Here is a 9,784-nt window from a genome sequence, read left to right on the forward strand (position 1 = left end):
ATGATGTAACACTTTATTTGAGGGATTCAAACATGTAAACTTTGACAATAGAGAAAAAACTTCTTTCACAGAAAAGAATATTATCATCCAAAATGCTGTCTGATTTTCTAACATTTATTAAAGAACTAATTGCTTTCTTTATTGTTGTTACCTACATAATTGAGAGTCTGGAGACTTTGTTCATAACATTGATGATTATATTTGGTTTATTTTCCTTAAATACTATTCCTCTAAAATTTAATAACAACAAATGAAAAGGCTCTAATAAAGATTTGTTGTTATTAATCCAATCTAGAAATGATAATTATTCATGTTGCAATATTGAAGATAAGAGTGTTATAACGGGGAAGTGGACTTGGCCCAATGGTAGGGTGTCCGCCTACCACATGGGAGGTACAAGGTTCAAACCCTGGGCCTCCTTGACCCATGTGGAACTGGCCCATGTGCAGTGCTGATGCACCCAAGGAGTGCCGTGCCACTCAGGGGTGTCCCCCGTGTAGGGGAGCCCCATGCGCAAGGAGTGCGCCCTATAAGGAGAGCTGCCCAGCGCGAAAGAAAGTGCAGCCTACCCAAGAATGGCACCGTGCACACGGAAAGCTGACACAGCAAGATGACGCAACAAAAAGAAACACAGATTCCTGGTGCCGCTGATAAGGATAGAATAGGTCACAGAAGAACACACAGCGAATGGACACAGAGAGCAGACAACTATGGTGGGGAAGGGGAGAGAAATAAATTTTTTTTAAAAAAAGAGTGTTATAAGGAATAAATTGTGCTTTCTTTCTTCTTAAAAGCAGTTCCTTTAAATTAGTAATTTCATCTTGTCGGATGAGTCTGTACACTTGAATGAGTAGATCTATAATAACAAGAACATCACCTTTCTTTCTCAAGTTATGATCAACTTTGATTAAATAATATATGTAAAGTAGAAAAAGGAAAATATAAAATCCATTTTTAAAGAAAGACAGTCTTTCTGATTAGCAGTAGAGTACAACTAAACACATTATCGGTTGTGTTCTTCCTGAAAAAAACACTTTTGAAGTAAATCCCTGATGTATTTGCCTCCTTAGAGTTAGATAATCTAGACAATTTTAACTACTTTCCTAGCACTTATATAACTTTATATTTTAAAACAGGATCATGTATTGCCATAATTTATCAATTTTTCACATGATCTGGTGACTTTCTATGGTAGATGAGAATTAAGTTCTTACACTTATCTCCTCTTTTCTTTCCTTTCAGTATTCCCAATGTAGCATACTGAAATTTTTGCTTAAATGTATATCCCATATTCATATTATTATGTCTTCCTAAATATCATAAACAACTGAACAGTTTTGTATATTATGCCTATGCTTCCTTTCACATTGTTGTTTCATTTTAAGTTAGAAACTGTGTTGGGCTTTCCTGTGGCTTAATTTTCTTTTTACCTATCATTAAATCTTCTTACCCCTTCTAGAGTTATTATCATATAGTTTTCCAGGAAACATTCACATCTGGTAATCAGTTTATTTTGTCCTTCTTTGGAGCCCTGTTCATCCTGAAGACTTCTATTGCCTTTCTTTCATAACATTGCTCCACGGCTTGCCTCACAGCTATGATCTTGAAGTTTGCTTTTCTGACAACTTTGGCATTCTCTTGCCTTTGTCCTAGATTGGAGTCTTGTTACTTTGAGCTCAGGTTTCCCTCTTTTCTGGCTTACTTCCTTGTTTTGGTGGAAACTAATCTTCAGTAGTGTTTGTAGGTTTAAAATATGCTTCAATAGGACAAGAGACCTCCATTGGCCTGGATGTTGAATCAGACAACAATCTGAGCTGGTTGTCATCTCTTCTGGACACAACTGTCATCATGAAAATTCCCTTAACCATCCATCTGGAGATTTTTATCACTTCTTTCTTTTATTGGCTTTTTTCTTTCTCTTTCTCTCTCTTTTAGAGATTGTGGGAACACTGTATTTGTAGCAAAGAATATAAAAGATAATTTCCATCGTAATGAAAATAATTATTGACAGTGAGCAAAGCTTCAGACTGAGAAGATGGAATCATTCGTCTGGGGGTGACTAATTGCTGGGTACCTATCAGAAGAGTGGAGCTGGGAAAGAGGCAAAGACAGGGGAGGGAGAGAGGCAGGCAACGTGTGTGGCACTAGTTCTTGTTCAGAATGCTTTTCAGTCTTCTGTCCATGGCTTCCTCCAGCTCTTCCTCCAGCTCTTCCTTCTTGGACATGGCAAGCTTGGACTGGTAATCCCTCATGACCTGGTCAATGTATGGGAGCACTCTGTGTACAATGAAACATTAGTGTCCACTCCTTCAGAGGGGGCTCTGCCACAACCCCCAGTTCCAGGATCCAGGTTCTTCGCACATCTTTCCCCCATGTGTGCCTGGTCATGAAAGGCCACTGGTCAAAACTCACCTTGGAGTCATCATCTCTTGGGTGCAGGCTCAGCAAATTGAAATTGGTGTTCATTGGAGATGTCATGTTGATGTTCAGTTCATCTCTCCTGGTTGTGTTGACCATGATGACCACTCGGACATATTCTAGGTAGTGGAGGAGATTTTCTTTCCCTTCATATGTGTCTGTGGTGAAGGTCAGCACCAACTTGCAAGTGGGTGGTGTTTTCTCAGGGTCCTGTACCAAGCCTCCCACACCATAGAATCTCTCGGCCACTGTTTTCCATTCTTTAGCCATTTTCACCATTGAGCCTGCATCAAGAACTCCATAGCAAAACAAGTGATTGAACTCCAGGTTTACTCCATTCTGCTGCCACTGAAAGATTTCCTTTTGAAGTTAGTTCCAACTGGAGGCAAGCACAGTCAGATGCTGCATGTCTTGCCAGGTCAGACCCAAGTTAGCCTCCAAAGCCAGGGCAAACATGCCAGTGGCCTCAGGAACAGTCATGGATGCCCCAGAACAACTCAGAGTGCAGTTGCCATACAAATCTGTGGTCACCACAGGGGCCTCAGGTTCCTCTTCCTGTGTTGCTGAAGGTTAAGGTCAAGGTTGAGGAGCAGCTCTCTTTCTATAGGGCAGTTCTGCCATCATTGATGGCTGAGTTGATGTGATGGTCCACATGCTGGAAACATAGCCATGGCAATTGCAATTGTTATAGCTGTCACCATCCCCGAGTCCCATACGTAGATGTTGCCTTTGCCCTGTAGGCCCTGAAACCAACATAGCCCATCATCACACCCATGGAACCAGGTCCAGGGCAGGAGGGAATTTGGCAGGAAGAGCCTGAGGTCTCTATTTCCCTTAATATCCTCTTTGATTAGTACTCTCATCTTGATGGAATTCATATATCATCAGTAGCTTCTTGAAAATGAAAGATATGGAAGACAAATTTTTGAGTCCTAACATGTCTGAAAATTTCTTTATTCTAGCCTCTTGTTCTTGATTGCTATAGGTTGAAACTATTGTGTACAAGATCTTTTCTTTGTGACCGTTTTCTGAAATTTCCCCCATGGTAAACCCTGGAGTTGTCTATTTCAAGACTTATGTTGGATATTTGGTGAGACCTTTCAGTCTGTGAACTCCTGTCTTTCAATTTCAGAAATATTATTGAATTATATTGTTAGTGATTTTCTCTTGTCCATACTTGTGTTCACTTTTCTCTGAAACTTCTGAAACTCCTATTACTTGGATGTATGGTCTTTGAAACTTAATCTCTATTTTTCTTAACTTTTCTTACTTGTGGTTCATTTGTTTGTTTGTTTTTTCTGTGAGTTCCTAAACTTTAATTTCCAAAACTTCTGATGAAATTTTCATTTCCATTTCATTCCATGTCATAAATATGTAATAAGTATTATAAGTGGTTTTTCCTCTGAAAAAAATTGTTTTTTAATTAATTCTTCTGTTGTTGTTTTATGAAGGCAATATATCCCATTACCTCTCAATGATATCAATGCCATTTTATTCTATTTTTATTACTCTGTATACATTCTGTTTTAATCATGTTTTTTTTTCTATTTGTTCATTTGTATCTTGATCTTCCATATTAGAGACTTGTTTTAGAGTTATAAAGAATCAGAGCCATATTAAGATATGACACAGATTTGGAAATTACCAGAGAGGAATTTTTTTAAAACTATGATTAATAAATTAAGATCTAATGGGAAATGTTCACAACATGCAAGAAAATATGAACATTATAAGCAAAGAGATGTAAACTCAAAGAAATTATATAAAGGAAATACTATAAATCTATAACATTATAACCAAAACAAAGATATCTTTGATGATCTCATCAATAGACTGGCTACAAAGAGGTAAAGAATCAGTGAGCTTGGAAATATGCCAATAGAAACTTCTGAAACTGAAATGCAAATAAAAAAGAATGGAAAAAGTAGAAAGAAAACCCAGAAGACAACATCCAAGAAGTGTGAGACAATTTCAAAATACATAATATAATTGGAAAACCAGAGAAAGAAAAAATAGCAGAGTAGAAGAAATATTTAAAGCAATAATGGGAGGTGGGGCAAGATGGTGTCTGAGTGAGTGAACCTTATAGTCTCTCCTGCAAAGAAGCAGTTGGGCAGTGTTGGAAATTCTTCAGTACCAGGCTGTTTCGGGATTTTTCAGGGCAGGAGGTGTCTGGACATTGATTTGGTGGGACGGTGACAGATAAGATTCCTATAAAAGGTATAATTGAGGCTCTCTTACATGGAGATAGGGGCTGCATACAGGACACTCCCCCCTGGGGTGGGCAGCATGGCAGTGGTGATTCCTGGAGGCTCTGCAGTGCTGGGGAATTCATAAGCCCTGAGTGGGCTATTCAGGGGCTTGCAGGGCAGGAGGCCTTTGGAAACCAATTTGGTGAGACAGAGATGAAGTTTTTGCGAGGCATGGAATTTCAGATTTCTGACATGGAGTTCAATGCCTCGGGCTACAGCCCCACCCCCTAGGCCTGGCTGGTAATCTGCAGCAGTCTTTAAATCAGTCACAATAAAGAGGCACTACCAGGCTATTTGGAGGATTGCAGGTTGGGAGGTGGCTGGAAGCCGATTAGGTGAAATAGATGGAAGAGTCTTTTGCGAGGCGTGGAATTTTGGATTTCGGATGCAGAGTTCAGTGCTTCTGGCTAGAGCCCCGCCCCCTAGGCCTGGCTGCCAATCTGCAGCAGTCCTTAAATCAGCTGCAATAAAGAGGCACTGCCAGCAGGCTATTTCAGGGGCTTGCAGGTTGGGAGATGGCTGGAAGCTGTTTAGGTGAAACAGACGGAGGAGTCTTTTGTGAGGCGTGGCATTTTGGATTTTGGACATGGAGTTCAGCGCGTCCAGCTAGAGCCCTGCCCCCTAGGCCTGGCTGCTCATCTGAAGCAGTCCTTAAATCAGTCCCAATACAGAGGCACCCCCAGCAGGCTGTTTTGGGGGCTTGCAGGGCAGGAGGTGTCCTGAAGTCAAATTGATGACACAGTGACAGAAGAGACTCTTGTGAGAGGGGGAATTGTGGGTTTCTGACACAGAGGTCAGAGTTTGCAGATGTGACCCCCCTCATAGGGCTGGCACCCAGTTGTGGGAATCCCTGAAGGCTGTGTTACACTGCGGTGCTCCCAGGCTCCCTGTTACCCGGATTTGAGGTTGCCAGGTCTGTGTCCCCTAATCCCTGGTGGCCCACACCCCAGAGACTCACACCTCTTGAGTCTGCAATATCTCAGACTTCCCATCCCTGAACCCACCACACCCTGAGGTCCATCTGAGGTCCTTGATTGTCTTAGCCCCTGATGGTTGTGGTTTGTATTTTGATTTGTTTGTTTGTTCGTTCTTTGTTTTCTCTTTCCATTTTCTCTCTTTTTTTTCTTTTCTTTTTTATTGTCCTGGTTGCTAATATTACATTATCTCCTAGTCTTTTCTCCCATTGTATCCCCCAAGGTCTTTTTTCATTTATTTAGGTTTTTTTTTTTATTTTCCTTTCTCTTCTTTTCTTTTTCTTGCTTGTTTCCCTCCCTTCTCTTTGCCCACCCACCCTTTTTTTCTTCTTTCTTTTCCCTCTTTTTCTTCTTATTTTATTTTATCTTAATTATACAATAGGTGCTGCAGGGAACACCTCACATTTGCTGGGTTTTCTCATCCTCCATTGCCTCATTTCTGTGTGAATTGATGTTGGCCACCTACACTATCACTTTTCCCCCACATCTTGATATCCTCCATCATCTACTGTCTCTCCTATATACCACCTCCCTTCCTTTGGTCCCCAAGTTGTCTAACTTTTAATTTCTAATACCTTTGTTATGTTTTCTGTCTTTTATCCACTATTGATACTATTGTCTTTCTTTTCTCTTTCCCTCCCTCATGAAAACACTGACTTTTTAATTCATACTATATTCCTCCCATATTCAGTTGACTACCTCATTATAGGTACTCTGCTTATTGCTATAACTCTGCACAACTTACATGAGTCTAAAACCCATCCTCCCAGATCTCATACTGTTGCTTTGGTAACATTTATTACCAATACTACTTTACACATTTTCCTTTTTTACACAATTGCCTATCCCTGGCCCTAATATTTTCCTTCAAAGAGAACTCAGCCAGCAACAAGAAATTAGAATAAGAAGAACAAAGTGACAAAGAGAAGATATAACACTTACGCAAGAACAACAGCTAATTAATCCCCAAGACTAGACAAAGAAACTAAGGAACTGATTAAACCTGTCAAGATAAAATGATGACAAGACAGCAACAAAAAACTACAAACCAAACCAGTAATCAGGAAAACATGGCTGAATCCAATGAACAAACTAAAAACCAGGAAGGGGAGCAGAACTTCACACAAGTAATTAAAGATCTCAGACCATATATCAGAGACATAATGAAGTAAAGGAAGAGTTTAACAATATGAAGAAAACACTTGGAGAGGAAATTGCAGACATACACAAAAGGATAACAGATATGATGGGAATGAACAACAGTTCAAGAAATCAAAAATACACTTGCAGCAAATAGCAGCAGATTAGAAAAGGCAGAGGAGAGAATTAGCGATGTAGAAGACAGTACATCGGAAATCAAACAGATAGTAGAATTGATTGATAAAAACACAGAAAAAATCCAAATAGGTCTTAGGGACCTGAATGACAATGCAAAATGCACTAACATACGTATTATAGGCATCCCAGATGGAGAAGAGAAGGGAAAGGGGTCAGAAGGAGTGTTGAAACCATGGAGGCAAGAAGGCAGTGGTATGATATAGTCAAGGTACTAAAAGAAAAAAATTTCCAACCAAGAATACTCTATCCAGCTAAACTAGCATTCAAAAATGATGGAGAGTTCAAAATATTCACAGATAAACAGAAATTGAAAGAGTATGCCAACAAGAAACCTGCCCTTCAAGAAATACTAAAGGGAGTTCTGCAGGAAGAAATGAAAAAACAGGACAGGCAGAGATGGAGGAGAGTGCAAGAGCAATAAAAAAGAAAAAAAAAGAGAAGGAAAAAAAACAACAAAATACGACAAACACAGGTCCAATCAAAATATGGGTAACATAAATAATTCCTTGAAAGTAATAACACTGAATGTCAACAGATTAAACTCACCTATCAAAAGATTCAGAATGGGACATTGGATAAGGAAATATGACCCATCTATATGCTGTCTACAAGAGACACATCTTAGACCCAGAGATTCACGGAGGCTGAAAGTGAACGGTTGGAAAACAATCTTACAAGCAAACAATAACCAAAAAAAGACAGGAGTAGCTATATTAATATCAGACAAAATAGACTTTAAATGCAAAACAATTGTGAGAGACAAAGAAGGATACTACATATTAGTGAAAGGGGCAATCTCTCAAGAAGAACAAACAATCATAAATATTTATGCTCCTAACAAGGGCATCTCTAAATACATGAGGCAAATGCTGGAAAAAATTAAGTGAAAGAATAGATGCATCTACAATTATAATGGGAGATTTTAATACACCACTATCAACTCTGGACAGAACATCTCAAAAGAGAATCACTAAGGAAACAAAATATTTGAACAGTGTATTAGAGGAGCTGGATCTAATAGACATATACAGATCATTACACCCAAATACAGTAGGATATACATTTTTCTCAAGTGCACATGGATCATTCTCCAAGATAGACCATATGCTAGGCCACAAAGAAAGGCTTAATGAATTCAGAAAGATTGAAATCATACAAAATAATATCTCTGACAACAGTGGAGTAAGGCTGGAAATCTGCAAGGGCCAGAGGCCCAGATTTCACACCAAGATATGGAAATTAATAGCACACTCTTAGAAAAACAAGGGATCAATGAGGAAATCTCAAAAGAAATCAATAACTACCTTGAAACAAATGATAATGATAACACAACATACAAAAACTTATGGGATGCAGCAAAAGCAGTACTGAGAGGGAAATTTATAGTCATAAATTCATATATCAAAAAAGAAGAAAGAGCAAAATTTAAAGAACTAACTGCACATTTGGAGGAATTAGTAAAAAAACAACAAAGTAACCCCACAGGAAGAAGAAAGAAAGAAATAACAAAGATAAGAGCAGAACTAAATGAAATAGAAAATAAGAAAGCACTTGAAAAGATAAACAAGACCAAGAGCTGGTTTTTTGAGAAGATCAATAAAATTGGCAAACCCTTAGTGAGACTAAAAAAGAAAAAAAGAGAGAAGATGCAAATACACAAAATAAGAAATGAGAAAGGAGATATCACCACTGACCCCACAGAAATAAAGACTATCATAAGAGGATACTTTGAAAACTCTATTCCAACAAAAACGACAATTCAGAGGAAATTGACAAATTCCTAGAAACACATAAGCAGCCTATATTGATGAAAGAAGAAATTGATGATCTCAACAAACCAATCACAAGTAAAGAGATAGAATCAGTCATTAAAAACCTCCCAACTAAGAAGTGCCAGGGCTGGATGGCTTCACAGTTGAATTTTACAAAACATTCCAGAAAGAACTAACACCAATCCTGCTGAAACTCTTCCAAAAAATCAAAACAGAAGGAACATTGCCTAACTCCTTCTATGATGCCAACATTACCCTAGTACCAAAGCCAAACAAAGACACCACAAGAAAGGAAAATTACAGACCAATTTCTCTAATCAACCTCGATGCAAAAATACTTAACAAAATACTTGCTAATTATATTCAACAGCACATTAAACGAATTATACACCACGACCAAATGGGAGTCACTCCAGGTATGCAAGGATGGTTCAACATAAGAAAATCGATCAGTGTAATACACCATATAAACAGATTGAAGGAAAAAAATCACATGATTATATCTATAGATGCAGAAAAAGCATTTGACAAAATACAGCACCCTTTCTTGATAAAAACACTCCAAAAGATTGAATACAAGGAAATTTTTTGAACATGATAAAGAGTATATATGAAAAACCCACAGCAACATTGTTTACAATGGAGAAATCCTAAAATCCTTCCCTCTAAAATCAGGAACAAGACAAGGATGCCCACTCTCTCCCCTTCTATTTAACATTTTCCTAGAAGTACTTGCTCGAGCACTGAGGCAAGAACCAGATATAAAAGGCATTCAAATTGGAAATGAAGAAGTCAAAATTTCATCATTTGCAGATGACATGATCCTATACACAGAAAACCCTGAGAGGTCTACAATAAAGCTTCTAGAACTCATAAATGAGTTTAGTAATGTCGCAGGTTATAAGATCAATGCACAAAAATCAGTAGCATTTCTGTACACCAATAATGAGGAAGATCAGGAGGAAATCAAGAGACAAATACCATGTACAATAGTAAGTTAAAAAATCAAATATTTAGGAATAAATTTAAC

At 38.4% G+C, this 9,784-nt stretch overlaps 1 pseudogene; it reads right to left on the reverse strand.

Moving 5' to 3' along the window:
- Positions 1-2,144: 2,144 nt before the first annotated feature.
- Positions 2,145-3,281, reverse strand: LOC101434467 (neuroendocrine convertase 2 pseudogene; annotated as a pseudogene).
- Positions 3,282-9,784: the final 6,503 nt, after the last annotated feature.

Source organism: Dasypus novemcinctus, chromosome 8, assembly GCF_030445035.2.
Source record: "Dasypus novemcinctus isolate mDasNov1 chromosome 8, mDasNov1.1.hap2, whole genome shotgun sequence".
Lineage (NCBI taxonomy): Eukaryota > Metazoa > Chordata > Mammalia > Cingulata > Dasypodidae > Dasypus > Dasypus novemcinctus.